General features: G+C 41.6%; 4 non-coding genes across 4 annotated transcripts; 1 reads left to right on the top strand and 3 right to left on the bottom strand.

The window, feature by feature from the left end:
* Window positions 1-1,669: 1,669 nt before the first annotated feature.
* On the bottom strand, window positions 1,670-1,750 carry trnal-uag (transfer RNA leucine (anticodon UAG)). Its single transcript has one exon. It is a non-coding gene; the product is annotated as a tRNA-Leu (tRNA).
* Window positions 1,751-2,881: 1,131 nt separating this feature from the next.
* On the bottom strand, window positions 2,882-2,969 carry trnay-gua (transfer RNA tyrosine (anticodon GUA)). Its single transcript is given in 2 exon segments — window positions 2,882-2,917; window positions 2,933-2,969. It is a non-coding gene; the product is annotated as a tRNA-Tyr (tRNA).
* A 2,197-nt stretch (window positions 2,970-5,166) lies between these two features.
* Window positions 5,167-5,248, top strand: trnal-uag (transfer RNA leucine (anticodon UAG)). Its single transcript has one exon. It is a non-coding gene; the product is annotated as a tRNA-Leu (tRNA).
* Window positions 5,249-5,543: 295 nt separating this feature from the next.
* On the bottom strand, window positions 5,544-5,615 carry trnac-gca (transfer RNA cysteine (anticodon GCA)). The gene has a single exon. It is a non-coding gene; the product is annotated as a tRNA-Cys (tRNA).
* Window positions 5,616-15,145: the final 9,530 nt, after the last annotated feature.

Here is a 15,145-nt window from a genome sequence, read left to right on the forward strand (position 1 = left end):
GATACCACCGTCAAGAGTCCAGATCCAACGCCCCCGACGTCACTGGCCTTGTGCGAATCAGTTTGTTGAGTCTGTTGGCGTCCGCTACCCTCTCACCTGCTGCCCCAGCATGCAACAGCAAGAGGATAGCCTGGCCACCACAGACTCATAAAACATCTTCAGCATTGTCCTGCAATGTTGAAGGACCTCAGCCTCCTCAAAAGTAGAGACGGCTTTGGTCCTTCCTGTAGAGGCTTGATGTTCTTGTCCCAGTCCAGTTATTGTCTATGTGCACTCCCAGGTATTTGTAGTCCTCCACAATGTCCACACTGACCCCCTGCATGGAAACAGGCTCACTGCTGCCTTGGCTCTCCTTAGATCCACCCACCAGCTCCTTGTCTTTGTCACGTTGAGCTGTAGATGGTTTTCTGCTCACTCCATGTGACAAAGTCCCCCCCTACCACAGCTCTGTACTCAGCCTCGTCCCCCTCGCTGATACATCCAACCACAGCAGAGTCATCAGAAAACTTCTGAAGATGGCAGGACTCTGTTTGGTAGTTGAAGTCTGTGGTGTAGATGGTGAAGAGGAATGGCGCCTGGCTAGAGCTTCAGAAGGCAGGACATGACAGATTACCATCTGTCACATAGTCAGTTTGTATTCTTAATACCAAGTCTCTTGCTGTTTCCTTGACTAGTTGCCCCCCCCTGCTTGCATCGCTCCAGGTAAGTAGAAAGCAATCTGTTATGCACCTTGCATTGCACTAAAATGTCCACATTAGGACCTGAATCCAACAATAACTTTACTTGACACTCACATACATTGGTTTTCAGGTAAAAAATGTTGGTCAGGTTTTAGTTACTGCTTGAAAAAGGAAAATAATTGTTAGATGAATTATGATATAATTGCAGATGAAGTGCTTATGACCATCAAAGACGACAAAAGGACATCATTGTCGGGGGTCTGATTTAAAGGAAATGATACTCTTTAAAAGTGTTGGGTTCTAGCGTTAAACTAATGAGGAAGAATTTGACATATCTAAGTTAACCCAAAAGTTTCTCTTTCAAATGTTACATCTGTATCTTTCAAGTCCTGACCATTCCCTGACCGGGAATTGAACCCAGGCGCGCGGTGAGAGCGCCGAATCATAGCCACTAGACCATCAGGGAGTCACGTTGTCAAGTTTGTTCTTTGTAGATGTGAGTTTCCTTTTCACTTACTGGAATGACTCATATTTTTTAGGCGAGGAATGGCACCGTAGTTTTAGATGTTAAAATGTGCGCACAAGAAAGCTGAGGGATTACTGTGGGGGGAATGGAGAATGACTAGGTTAACTGAAGATTTTAAACATTGTGAAAATTAACAGAACATATGAACACGTTAACATATACGGGCATATAACATATACCTGCAGTCTCAGTCTTTGGATGGATTGGTAGCGTATGCGCCCCGTCATAGTTACCGACAATTTTGTTGATGAATGAGTATTTCACATTGAACACTTAAGATTGGGTGTTCATTTAAAAACAGGGAATTGCCAGTAAAGATAAAAACAACAGATTCAGCAAGGAGTCTAATACGTTGCCACTAATGACTTTAGTCACTTCACCAGCTATGTCATAAGAGTATAATGTAATTGATACAATTCAAGTCAACATATGGTTTGTCTTCCACCTATGTAACATCAGCAAATGGCAGTGGTGGATTTGAACCCACGCCTCCAGAGAGACTGGAGCCTAAATCCAGCGCCTTAGACCACTCGGCCACACTACCTGCATATCAGTTCTCCACATCGTGAGAAACACAGGACCGTAACTAACGGTATATTTGTCAATGTCTTGGAATAAAACTTTCGCAAGGAAAAGCCAATACTTTATTGGAAATGTTGTCACTCTTTGTCATTTTTCTCTGGCATTGTTGAGTTTAGAATATTGTAACCAGCATTAAGTGAGTAGGTTTAGGTCTGTGAATATGGGCTGAGCATTTACCTGGGCTGAACTTGTGAACATCTTCTTTGCATATTCACTGTAAAGAGCCATTACTCCTCCAACTGCCAACTATTGTTCCAGAGACAATAGGATATACAGTTTTTAGATTGCAAGGTAACTGTCCATACCAAAGACTTCATTGAAATACCTCAAGTGTTCAAAACAGTTTGTCAAAATGGGAAAGGTCATGTTTTTGATTACAAATTCCAGCACAGTGTTCATTTACCATTCAAAAACAAAAGTACAATCATGAAACACATACTACTTAGACAGAATGAACCTGGTCAGGTGGCAATGAAAGATTCCAGAGACGTGGACCCTCTGGCACAGCCATACTTGGTCAGCAACACCCCCCTTCTTGATAGTGCCCTTCTTGATGTGCTCCATGCGCACCTGGTCCAGCAGTGGCACCACCATGAGGTCCCTTCCGTTTGCCCCTCCCAGTTGCTCGTAACAGAGAGAGTCTCCTGCATCCCACTCAAATGCAGGCAGAGAGACGGCTCATGAAGGTGGACCAGACGTGAGATTTTTTTTGCAGCCCACGCTCACGTTCAAATTGATAAATGCCGTACTCTGCGTAGGAATCGGCGTACCCCCGTCCTACGCCTGTTTAGGTCGTATGCACATTTCATAAATAAGGGCCCTTGTGAGCACAATAAAGATTTCTTAAAGAAAGGTTTGTACTTTATAGTTCTAGTTTTTTTCCAGTTCTTCTGGTCACACTTGGCACTATTTCACATGGTTTGTCTGTAGTTCTCTATTCTGTCAGGGCTTAAGCTGTCTCCCACACCTATTTTTTTTTTTGTTTCTTGTTATGTCTCGGGAAGAAGTATGTGCTTTTAGGTCAACCATCCATCTGTACATCAGAATCAAAAACACTTATTGATCCTTGAAGGTAGCCTCTGAAAAAAGGTGCTCCTTCGAGCCGGATTTGAACCAGCGACCTAAGGATTTCAGTTCTATACCTCTACAGTCCTCCGCTCTACCAACTGAGCTATCGAAGGGAGCTACCATAGCCATACACACTTCTCATTCTGTAATGTGATGTGATAACACGGGCCCCCCTGGATCTGACAATCTTTAGGGGATGTAGCTCAGTGGTAGCGTGCATGCTTCACAGGTTTTTATGGTTGATCGTATGAAATTCTTCATATTGGAACTAGTTTTGCTTGAACACTGTGACAACACATATCCTGTACTGGATATGGAGGCACTGACTATTTGTCTAATCTTCTGGATTTTGTCTATGAAGAAGGAGGCAAAGTCATTGCAGGCCTTGTTAGATAACAGTTCAGATGCTACTGGTACTGGAGGTTTGTTAACCTATCGACAGTAGCAAACAAAGCACATGAATTATTATTGTTTCCAGAGATAATATCAGAGAAGACCTCCTTGTCTTCGTTAGTTCCAAATTATAAATGCAAAGTCTCTCTTAAGCAGAATGCGTTTGGATTGGTAGGAAATGGAGATGGGCGTTGCCAAGAGGAGGCGCCTTTTTGATTGACAAGAAATGGATATGAAGTCTCTCAGGATTGGCAAAAAATGGAAGGGAGCTTTGAGTTTGATTGGTGAGAAAAGAAGATGAGAAGTGGACAAATATGTTCTGGGTCATGACAAAGCATCTAGGTTGATCTTAGCCTTTGTGTGAATACATAGGTCTCCACATACATTGTTTTTTATTAAGATTGTTGACCAATTGTTAGTATTTCCGAAACTTTCCCAACCATTGGAATTGTTTTCATAGCCTCGTTGGCGCAGTAGGCAGCGCGTCAGTCTCATAATCTGAAGGTTGTGAGTTCAACCCTCACATGGGCAGGTGTTTTAAAATAAAAAACACATCTGATGCTGAAAATACAGTGACAGGTGATTGAACACTGGCACATAGCACATACATGGAAGTTGTGATTCTACGGTTATTTCTGAGATCAACAATCTCAGGAAGGCTTTTTACAATCAATTGGAAAAATAGGAATGCATACTCTTAATAAGTAGACTTCCAGAGTATTTGCATAACAAAGGCACAAACATGGCGTTGTGATAGGATGGTGTCGTTCATCATTGTTTCTGAGATCAACAATAACTTCAGAAGTTCGAATTCAATGGCTACCTATGGTTTCTTTCTAGAGCGGTTCAAAATTACGTTGCACTATTTTGTCTAATTGCTTAGGTCATAATATTTCCAGAGACTTAATCTTTTTTCAGGTAGTTAATAGATATGGTCAAATGAAGCTTCATTAAGCTTTCTGAACAATGTTCTTCATTTTCTGAACACATTCACTCAGTAGTGTTTTATTATTGGTTGTCATCTGTGATTGCCCTAGAGGTCTCTCAGTCCAACACCTCTCCCCTCATCTTTGTTAGTTTTACACTGTCCAGCATGAATCACTGACACCATACCTCACACTCATCCATGCATACACACTCACCACTGACTAAACTGACTACCACCCACCATCATTGAAATCAACCTTTGCACACGGTCTTTTGTCCTTGTTGTCTTAGCCTTTGTGTGATACATAGGTTTCCAAAAACATTGTTTTTATTGAGATTAAAGACCAAATTGTTAGTATTTCTGAAATTTTCCCAACCATTGTAACTGCTTTCATAGCCTCGTTGGCGTAGTAGGCAGCGTGTCGGTCTCATAATCTGAAGGTGTGAGTTCAAACTTCACACGGGGCAGATGTTTTAAAGACAATAAAACACAACTGATGCTGAAAATACATTGACAGGTGGTTAAACAATAGCACAAGCATGTGAATGGAAATTGTGGGTCTATGGTTATTTCAGAGATTGTGCCGTGGAAGCATTGTGTTGTCCGACAGAAGAAGAACCACAGGTGTTTTTCTTTTTTCGTCTATGATTTATTTCATTTCAGCACAACAAGCACTTTAAATGTACATGTTTTACACTTTCTATTTACTGTATTTATGTACTTGTACTGTAGTGTAGTATATTTATTGTATTATGCTCCAGTGTTTATGGGTGTTACGGCAGGTATGAGCACAGTTTCTATTTTTATGGATGAAGTAAATTTGAGATGCTGTTAAGTTTACTCTTCAGCAGGTGGAGACATTAAGTACTGGCCTTTTTCAATCAAGTATGGACTTTTTCCTTGCAAAAGTTTGTTTCCAAAGACATTAACAATCATACCATTAGTTACGGTCCGTGTGTGTGTCACGATTTGGTGTGATGGTGTGCGCAGGTAGTGTGGCTGAGTGGTCTAAGGTGCTGGATTTAGGCTCCAGTCTCTCTGGAGGTGTGGGTTCAAATCCCACCACTACCTTTTGAAAATGTTACTTAGTAGAGAGAGAGAGAGAGAGAGAGAGAGAGAAAATGGAATGAAAAGAGGACTGGTGGTAATTATGGCAGCAGTAAAGGTAATAGAACTATTACTAATAATAGTAGTAGTGCAGGGCGTCCAGCAGAACCACAGCAGCAGCTGCATCCACAATCCAAGTAAATCTGAGAGTGGAGAAAGCACAAGGGCTTCTGGAAAGAAGCAACATTAGTTACATGCAAGCTTTTTTCCTTTATCACCTAGTACTATCATAAAGATGATCACCTACACACATCCTTGCAAGGGGCACCCAGATTTGAACTGGGGACCTCTTGATCTGCAGTCAAATGCTCTACCACTGAGCTATACCCCACACACTCTATGTTTAATATGCTTATGGTGCAGCAAAACAATGGCTGGGCCTCCACCATGTGGTTACCTTCACAGTCTGAGAAAGTATCCAAATCTCATCTACTGTATGAAAGGGAGTTAAAAGAAAAAACAGTGTAATCTTCTATAAAGGCCCAGGTGAATTTATGTTAATTACAATAGATGTCAACACTAAGCGCAGAAATGTGGTCCACACAAGGATCCACACTGTTACAGTACATGCTCGACCACAAGCACACAGAAGCACACAAACGCACACACACAGCACCCTTCCCCCTTGCTTACAAACTCCGACAGAAATCAGTTTTCACACTATAACTACTCAAATAATTATAATGTAATAATGTAGTTAATGTATGGAATAAATACTTTCTGATAAAGTAATCAATACGTTATGCATAAACTTACACTTCACGATCAGGGTCCTTTTCATCCAGAAAATCCTTTTCCATTTCAGAGTCCACGTAACTTCACTTTCAGAAGAGGGAATACTTCTTCATTTGGTCTTTTGACCAATATAGCATCTGCCTCCTCCGCCATAAACCACTTTTTCCTCCAAACATCTTTTCAAGTGTGTAATAATGTTTCCAGCTAGTAGACAAATTGCTAAAAGTTGCTCTGTTTACGAACAATACGTGCACCAATGCTCTACAATGGATGTCTGCGAGAGCGCACGGTTTATGCACAGACTTAATAGCCATTACGCACGGCTTTACTAGGTCACGCCCTAACCCGGGGGTCGGCAACCCGCGGCTCTGGAGCCGCATGCGGCTCTTTAGCGCCTGCCTATTGGCTCTCTGAAGCTTTTTCAAAAATGTTGGATAATGGAAAAAGATGGGGGAGAGAAATGTATTTTTTGTTTTAATATGGTTTCTGTAGGAAAAAAATCATGACACAAACATTATTAACGTTTTTCAATGCTGTAAAAATGTGTAGAATAAATATTAAATTTCAACATTTCTGTCAACGAAGATTTACGTCATAGCCTGCGACACACGTTTCTATCAGTAAGGCGGGATGCCAGGCAGGTGGCTGTTGTAAACAAACCGGCGGCTGTGTGATGGGCCATGGATCCCAAAGGGAAAAAGAGAAGAATAACTGAGGAGAACAGAGGATTCAACGTTTCTTGGATCGAATCATTTGCATTCATTGCCAATGCGGAAGGATTGTCTGAATGTTTGCTCTGTAGCGAGAAGTTGTCAAATAACAAAAAGAGCAATGTGGAAAGACATTTTCAAGGAAGGCATGCTACATTTGCAGCCGAGTACCCAGTTGGTAGTGAGAGAAAAAGTGCGATTGCATTACTTCTGGAGAAATTAGAGGAGCGCAAAAATAGATTTAAGAAGTGGATTGCATCTCCAAACTCCACTCCTGCTGCAAGTTTTGTTGCAACGCGGGAGATAATAAACGCGGCAAACCGTTCACAGATGGTGACTACATGAAGGAGTCATTTATCAACATATCAGAACACCTATTTGCAGACTTCAAAAACAAAACCGAGATAATACAAAAAATTAAAGACATGCCTCTCTCCGCTAAGACAGTGAAGGAAAGGGCTATTAAAATGGCAGGCAACATCACCGATCAGCAAATCAAGGACATTAATTCAGCGCCAGCATACTCAATTGCCTGTGATGAGTCCTGTGATGTGATCGATATTGAACAGACTGCGCTTTTATGCAGGTATGTGAACTCCGATGGAAGAAGAAATGATCCAATTAATACCACTGAAAGGCCAAACACGGGGGAGGACATATGTGAGGCTGTGCTGAAGTGTTTAAATGACAACAGGATAAACACCAACCATCTGATTTCAGTGGCTACAGATGGGGCACCCAGCATGAGAGGATCAAAAAGGGGGTTTGTGACTTTGCTACAGAAAGCATTGGATCGAAATCTGCTTGCATTCCACTGCATCTTGCATCAAGAGGCACTGTGTGCACAAACATTCCCATCGGAGTGTATGGCAGTGATGAACCTTGTGATCGAGATGGTGAACAAGATAATTGCAAAAGCATTGAACCACCGTCAGTTCCATGCATTGCTTGATGAAGTTGACAGCGAATATTCCGATCTCCTGCTACACAATAAAGTCCGATGGCTGTCCAGGGGTGAGGTTTTGCGCCGCTTTGTCGCTTGTTTAGAGCACGTGAAAACATTTCTGAAAAGCAAAGACCTATACTATCCGCAACTTGAAGATACCGAGTGGCTCGAAAAACTGCACTTTATGGTGGATATGACAAGCCACCTAAATAAGCTGAATGAAAGTCTGCAGGGGCGGGGAAACACTGCACTTCAAATGCTGGAAGCTGTTCTATCATTCGAGCGCAAGCTGACTGTCTTTGCCAGAGATGTACAACGAGGCACGCTCTCCCACTTCCCCTCCCTGAGAGAATTCAAAGAAGCCCATCACGATCACACACTCAACGGTGATTATTTGCAAAATGCGATCGTTGATATGCAAACTGCATTTGGGAGCAGATTTTGCAAGTTCCGAAAGGAAAAAATGACACTGTCTTTCCCTGTCACACCCCTGGAGATTGACCCGTCCTTGTTGAGCACATTTCCAGGAGTAAATCAAGCTGACCTTGAAATGGAAATGGCTGATATAGCCGACAAAGATTTATGGGTGTCCAAATTCAAATGTCTGACAGCCGAGCTTGAAGACGTCACTCGCCAGAAAGCCCAGCTTGCCCAAAGCCACAAATGGAGCGAAATTGAAAGCCTCCCAACACCCGAGAAACTTGTCTGTGACACATGGAATGCTCTTCCTGACAGTTATAGGAACATGAAGACATATGCATTTGGAGTATTATCCATCTTTGGATCAACATACCTGTGCGAGCAGATATTCTCAAACATGAACTACATCAAATCAAAATATCGCACCCGCCTCACAGATGAGAGCTTGCAGTCCTGCGTCAAGATTAAAGTTACATCTCACGTGGCCGATGTTGAAGCTGACCAGTGACGTCCGAAAACAGAAGTCACATTAAACGGGTAAGAACACAATCCAGTTATAGGCACATTTTTAGTAACAAAGTAGCTGTTTTTATAAAGTGATATCTGATTTTTGTCAGTATATATTTGGAATGACACTTAGGGATATTATTGTGACATTTGCACAGACGTCAAACTTGAACTCTATTCATTTGATTTTATATACTTTACCTTTTCAAAAGGCTGATGTTTTATTTTTAAAAATGTAGGCTGCGTTTTATTGCACTCTATTGCCCAGATAAGGGGCACGTTATGCACGTTTCGTTTTGTTTTTGTTTTTTTTAAATCCTCAAAATAGAAAATATATCAAAAATCTGATTTCTTTATTGCATTTCTTTACTTTCATCAAAGGAATGAAAACATAATTCATTAATGTTGTAATGAAGTTAAACTGGAGGCGACATCGCACAACAGAGTAGTCACGTGGTGCGTCATTCTCTGCAGGATGCGCGTTAGTAAAAATAAACATTTAATCATGAAGGCTCATTATGTATTTGTAGTTAACTTAGTCATTTTGATATTAGGCTAATATAGCTACCATAGACACATACAGCATGTGTTGCCTTCAATATAAGGCTTCTATAAGGCTTTTTATTTTTTTGCGGCTCCAGACATATTGGTTTTTAGTTTTTTTGGTCCAATATGGCTCTTTCAACATTTTGGGTTGCCGACCCCTGCCATAGACCAATAATATTAATAATATAATCAATATCTCTACAGTCTATGGATAATCCCATGCATCCCCTTTATTTCTTTCCAGCTAGAACATAAGGCTTCCAGCATGTAGCATATCCCACAATCCACTGCAACATGAGGTCACACAGGTGGGACGCCGCCTGTGCTCCAGAGACCCGTCAACAAATATGAGTAGATATTAAATTAATTTCTAACGCCGCTGCTTTTGCTGTGTTTATTTACAAGCTGCAGTTAGGAGAAAGATGCTTTTATTGTTTTAATTTGGAGATATTCTCCTCACCCAAGAGGGAGGGAGCGGTTTATGTAAAGGTAAATGTCAGACAAAAACAAGTAGGGTTAAAAATATATATTAAGGTAGTAAATATTAACAGCTAAAGTAGTAATATGTGACACGGAGGCCCCTTGGAGAGATACCTGCTGCTGTACAAGTTGCTGATCTTCAGCTCATTAGATGGTCAGTTAGCTCCATCTAGTGGACAGATAGTAGAACTACACCATCTGATGAAACTCAGTACACAGAGACCTCAAACTGTCTGACAACAACAGGAAGGTGACAAATGTGAAGGAGGATCAGTCGTATCCTGATCATCCAGACAGATTTGACATCTGGCCTCAGCTGCTGTGTAGAGATGGTCTGACTGGTCGCTGTTACTGGGAGGTCGAGAGGAGAGGAGAGGTTGAGATATCAGTGAGTTACAGAGGAATCAGAAGGAAAGGAGACAGTAGAGACTGTGTGTTTGGATTGAATGATCATTCCTGGAGTCTGTTCTGCTCTGATGAAGATGGTTACTCTGTCAGGCACAATAAGAGAAGAACAGTCCTCACTTCCTGCTCTGTCTCTAACAGAGTAGCAGTGTATGTGGACGTTCCTGCTGGCTCTCTGTCCTTCTACACAGTCTCCTCTGACTCACTGATCCACCTCCACACCTTCTACACCACATTCACTCAGCCTCTCTATCCTGAGTTTGGGTTGTGGTCTGGTTCCTCAGTGTCTCGGTGTCCTCTGCAGGACTGAGAGTCTCTCCTGTGGACAGAAACACTGACTGAAGACCAGCTGCTGAAATCAAAGTTCAGTCTGTTCACCATCACACACACTCTGCACTGTGAAGCAGATCTGAGACTCAAACACAAAAACATTCATCTGATTTCATCTCTGGTTATCAACATTTGAACTGTTTGACTAAAACACTTCATGATATTCAATTTCAATTCAATTCAATTCAATATTATTAATAGTATCAATTTATGACAAGAATTATCTTGAGACACTTTACCCATGCTGAACCCAAAGTCCCCCCCCCACCTAAGGTGGATCTCATCATGTTATTTTGCCTCACAAAGTCATGATTAAAGTCAGAAAGTCAAAGTGATAACTACTAGGGGTGGCAGTAGTTCAGTCCGTAGGGAGTTAGATTGGCGTCAGTGATCGACTTGTTTTAAATGTCAGGGAATGTGGAACAACTTAATGCAAAATGAGTTCAATAAAACAAGGCCACATGCTGATTATTTGATGCATGTATTCTTCCTGTTGCGTCTGTGTTTACACTCCTAATTAAAAGGTAAAGTTTCCGTCCACTAAAGGTTCTGTTGTTTTTTCTGACAGACTCAGTATATTATTCTAAGAGTCTGCCAACATTATGGGATGGATCCCTACAGAGATAGACCTTTAGTTAAAGAGTAAGATCCTTTTAGTTTAACATGAAACAACCCCGAAATCACCATCACCAAACCCACCAGACTCCATGTAAATAATCACTACTTTTAGCGTGTATAGAGCAGCATATCTCCACCAGACTCCATGTAAATAATAATTACTTTTAGTGTGTATAGAGCAGCACATCTCCACATGAGCAATATTAACGTAGCGGGGAAACAAAGAAAGCGGAACCAATGTGCGGGTATTGGTACACCACGGGGCCCAGGTGACGGACACTTTCCTCCTCTTTGGAGACGAGGATGGCGGTTTGTTTTCTCACTCTCTGATGCCGTAATTCTGCTTTCCAGGTTGGTACTCGGTAAAAATGACAACAGACGGTTTCCTTCTGCCGTGTGTGTGGTGGACTGAAGCTGTGGTGGGTTAGTTATGGAGTTTATGATGTGTAAAGGCGAGCTAAAGAGCCGCGTTTGTAACCGCGGGAAACGGGTTTCGTAAACAATAGAGCTCGCGGCTAGCTAACAGGTGTGTATCGGGGTGGGATCATAGACAGTTAAAGAAATGGACCAACAGGTCCCGTTGTTTCCATGGAGACCAGTGAAGTCTATTAGAAGCTCTTTCCCGGTGATGCTGAGCGTTACTGCGCAGTCTCCAACTGAGCTTGAAGACGTAGATGTGACGTGAGCAACCTGTCTGAAAGTTGTAAGTCTTCTGGTAGATGTGCAAGAGAAATCTCAATCATTCACAATCAGCAGAGACGGAGAGGTAGGTATATGTTAGGAGATAACATAGGCACAGGCTAATTACTGCTAACTAACATGCTAGTTAACATTAACATAGACACAGGTTAATTACTGCTAACTAACATGCTAGTTAACATTAACATAGACACAGGCTAATTACTGCTAACTAACATGCTAGTTAACATTAACATAGACAGAGGCTAATTACTGCTAACTAACAGGCTAGTTAACATTAACATAGGCTCAGGCTAATTACTGCTAACTAACATGCTAGTTAACATTGACACAGGCTAATTACTACTAACTAACATGCTAGTTAACATTAACATAGACACAGGCTAATTACTGCTAACTAACATGCTAGTTAACATTAACATAGACACAGGCTAATTACTGCTAACTAACATGCTAGTTAACATTGACACAGGCTAATTACTACTAACTAACATGCTAGTTAACATTAACATAGACACAGGCTAATTACTGCTAACTAACATGCTAGTTAACATTGACACAGACTAATTACTACTAACTAACATGCTACTTAACATTAACATATGCACAGGCTAATTACTGCTAACTAACATGCTAGTTAACATTAACATAGACACAGGCTAATTACTGCAAACTAACATGCTAGTTTACATTGACACAGGCTAATTACTACTAACTAGCATGCTAGTTAACATTAACATAGACACAGGCTAATTACTGCTAACTAACATGCTAGTTAACATTGACACAGGCTAATTACTACTAACTAACATGCTAGTTAACATTAACATAGGCACAGGCTAATTACTGCTAACTAACATGCTAGTTAACATTAACATAGACACAGGCTAATTACTGCAAACTAACATGCTAGTTTACATTGACACAGGCTAATTACTACTAACTAGCATGCTAGTTAACATTAACATAGACACAGGCTAATTACTGCTAACTAACATGCTAGTTAACATTGACACAGGCTAATTACTACTAACTAACATGCTAGATAACATTAACATAGGCACAGGCTAATTACTGCTAACTAACATGCTAGTTAACATTAACATAGACACAGGCTAATTACTGCAAACTAACATGCTAGTTAACATTGACACAGGCTAATTACTGCTAACTAACAGGCTAGTTAATATTAACATAGACACAGGCTAATTACTGCTAACTAACATGCTAGTTAACATAGGGTTGTGTGTGTGGTTCTGGGTGCTGGTGCTTCCATTCCCTGGTAATGAGTTATTTTGTGGTTTTTAACGTATCCTGACAGGATTGTTAATGTTAAAATGTTGTTTAACTATTAAAGGGGAGTTCCTCCTAAAAGTTCTACAGAGTATTAGTAAAGGAATGTATTATAAGTTCAACTATTATCCCCAGGTGTATGATGGTTCATGTTTTGACTCTGAAGTTGTTTGAATATTTATTTCCAGCCAAAGAGGGTTTATGATTTCCATGATGACATTAGTATAATGGTGGAGTTTTGGAGGTAGAAAGAAGAGATATATATTATTATTGAAACGGTACAGTAAGGGTGATATTTATTTTGGTAAGGACGAGACTATTTCTGGGAATTTGAGTGTGGAAGATTTTACCCACTGAAAAATGGGGAGTAAAGAAAATGGTGTTACGGTTCTTAAATTGAAGTGAAACATGTTTCCACGAGGGGAATGTTGTTGTTGACGACTGTTTTATGCTTTTGTGTTTGGGAGAATTTGTAATAAACAGAGATTTGGAGACGAGGACGGCGGTTTGTTCTCTCACTCACTGACTCCGTGATTCTGCTTTCCAGGGTTTCTCCTCTGAGAGTTAAGTAGTGAACCCCAATCAAGAAAAATCACTTGTTACCCCGGTTACTCAATTTGAAACCACCCCCTTGGGGCAGACGTCAAGCTGGCGACCGGAGCAGGAAAGGTGGAGGAAGAGGAGGAGCTTGCAGCAGTGAAGGAGGAAGAGGAGGAGGAGCAGCCTGCAGCAGTGAAGGAGGAAGAGGAGCCTGCAGCAGTGAAGGAGGAAGAGGAGGAGCCTGCAGCAGTGAAGGAGGAAGAGGAGGAGCATGTGGTGGAGAAGGTTTTGGACCGCAGAGTGGTGAAGGGAAGAGTAGAGTTTCTGCTGAAATGGAAGGGGTTCTCAGAGTAAGTATGAGTCTAGAATATTAATACTTGGGGTTCTTGGTCCATATACACACACACACACACACACACACACACACTTTCAACAGCATAATTTTCGGGATTCTCAAAGTTGAAGGTTGTGTATCTTGACTCTAAGGTGCAGACCCGCAAATAACCTTAAAAAATGGCAACAAATAAAAGGAATAATCCAAACTAGCAGCTAGAGTGAGAATGTATTTCCTAAAAAACAAAGTGTGAGGAGATGTTCTTCTGTCTGCACTCACCTTTCCAGTGAGGAGAACACATGGGAGCCGCAAGACAACCTGGACCTGGACCTTATCGCAGAGTACATGCAGAAACACGAGGAGGAAGAGGGGGAGGAGGAGGAGGGAAAGAGGAAAGGTGTCAGGGAGGCCTCGGGAGACTCAGAGGAGCGAGGGAGCAAGAGGAAGAAGGAGGAGGTGAGTGAAGGAAAGAGGTTACTCCAGACTGAAGAGACCCAGGAATCTAATCTCAAAATTAATGAATGCACACAGACGCTGTCACAAAGACAGAGAGACATGCGCACACACACAGAGAGAGAGACACACACACACACACACACACACACACACACACACACACACACACACACACACACACACACACACACACACACACACACACACACACACAGAGAGAGAGACACACACAGAGAGAGAGGCACGCACATAGAGAGAGAGAGAAAGACATACGCGCACACACATAGAGAGACACGCGCACACACATAGAGAGAGAGAGAGATTGTCTTGATGTTATTACTGTTGCTGTGTTTCTTATTGCGTAGCTGATAGATTTTCAGATTGTTTATGACTTGTGCAGCCTCCATATTGGTTGTTGATGTTCAGGTTGTTGCCTAGCAACGTGTAATCACCAGTAAACAGACCAGCCTGTGGAGCCCCGTGCTTCACTGTTAAAGGTGTATTACACTGTTTGCTTCGTTATGGATGTGTGTGTTGTAATAGGTGAGGCTTATTCTCAGTTTGTGTTACTGAGCAACATGTTACAGTGTTGGTTGTATTGTGGTACACCGTCATGGTAACGGTTCTTCTGCCACGCTATCAGAAATGGGGCCGACGCACGTTGGCTGCCGCTCACATTACAATTTAACAACAAGTCTTCAGTAGTACAACAATGACTGAGAGGTTATTGGGCCGTCCAGTTACTCATCGTGATGTTGTGTTGATGGACGATGAAACGCGGGAGACGGCTTTGAAACGCAGATACCAAATTCAAGCTAAGAAATGTACATCTAAAGCTAACG

This window comes from Etheostoma spectabile, unplaced genomic scaffold (genome assembly GCF_008692095.1).
Source record: "Etheostoma spectabile isolate EspeVRDwgs_2016 unplaced genomic scaffold, UIUC_Espe_1.0 scaffold00002389, whole genome shotgun sequence".
Lineage (NCBI taxonomy): Eukaryota > Metazoa > Chordata > Actinopteri > Perciformes > Percidae > Etheostoma > Etheostoma spectabile.